Source organism: Myotis brandtii, unplaced genomic scaffold (genome assembly GCF_000412655.1).
Source record: "Myotis brandtii unplaced genomic scaffold, ASM41265v1 scaffold133, whole genome shotgun sequence".
In the NCBI taxonomy this organism is placed as follows: domain Eukaryota; kingdom Metazoa; phylum Chordata; class Mammalia; order Chiroptera; family Vespertilionidae; genus Myotis; species Myotis brandtii.
The window spans coordinates 1,642,060-1,642,719 of NW_005354718.1; the positions used below are offsets into that span (position 1 = coordinate 1,642,060).

A 660-nucleotide genomic window follows, 5' to 3' on the forward strand; every position below is an offset into this window, starting at 1 on the left:
TGCAGGAGGCAGCTGACCGATGTTTCTAACTCTCTATCCCTCTCCCTTCCTCTCTGTAAAAAATCAATAAAATATATTTTTAAAAAATATGTATTTTATTGATTTTTTACAGAGAGGAAGGGAGAGGGATACAGAGTTAGAAACATCGATATATTTTATTGATTTTTTTACAGAGAGGAAGGGAGAGGGATAGAGAGTTAGAAACATCGATGAGAGAGAAACATCTATCAGCTGCCTCCTGCACACTCCCCACTGGGGATGTGCCCGCAACCAAGGTACATGCCCTTGACCGGAATCAAACCCCAGGACCCTTAAGTCCAAAGGCCAATGCTCTATCCACTGAGCAAAACCGGTTAGGGCAATTAATTCCCTTTTAATGTGCACGAATTTCGTGCACTGGGCTACTAGTACTTTAATAAAACTGTTTTAAAAAATATTTAAACTGCCCTGGCCCGTGTGGCTCAGTTGGTTGGGCATCCTTCCATGCACCAGGAGTTGCTGGTTCTATTCCTGGTCAAGGGCACATGCTGGGCTTGTGGACTCAACCCCTGACAGGAGGCATGCAGGAGGCAGCTTCCCTACAATGTGCTCTCACATTGGTGTTTCTATCTCTCTCTCCCTCACCCTTCCTTTCTCTCTAAAAATCAAGAAACTATTCTT

General features: G+C 43.9%; 1 protein-coding gene across 1 annotated transcript in view; it reads left to right on the forward strand.

Moving 5' to 3' along the window:
- The window catches only part of CASC5 (cancer susceptibility candidate 5), a 72,357-nt gene that overhangs the window by 12,869 nt on the left and 58,828 nt on the right, over positions 1-660 (forward strand).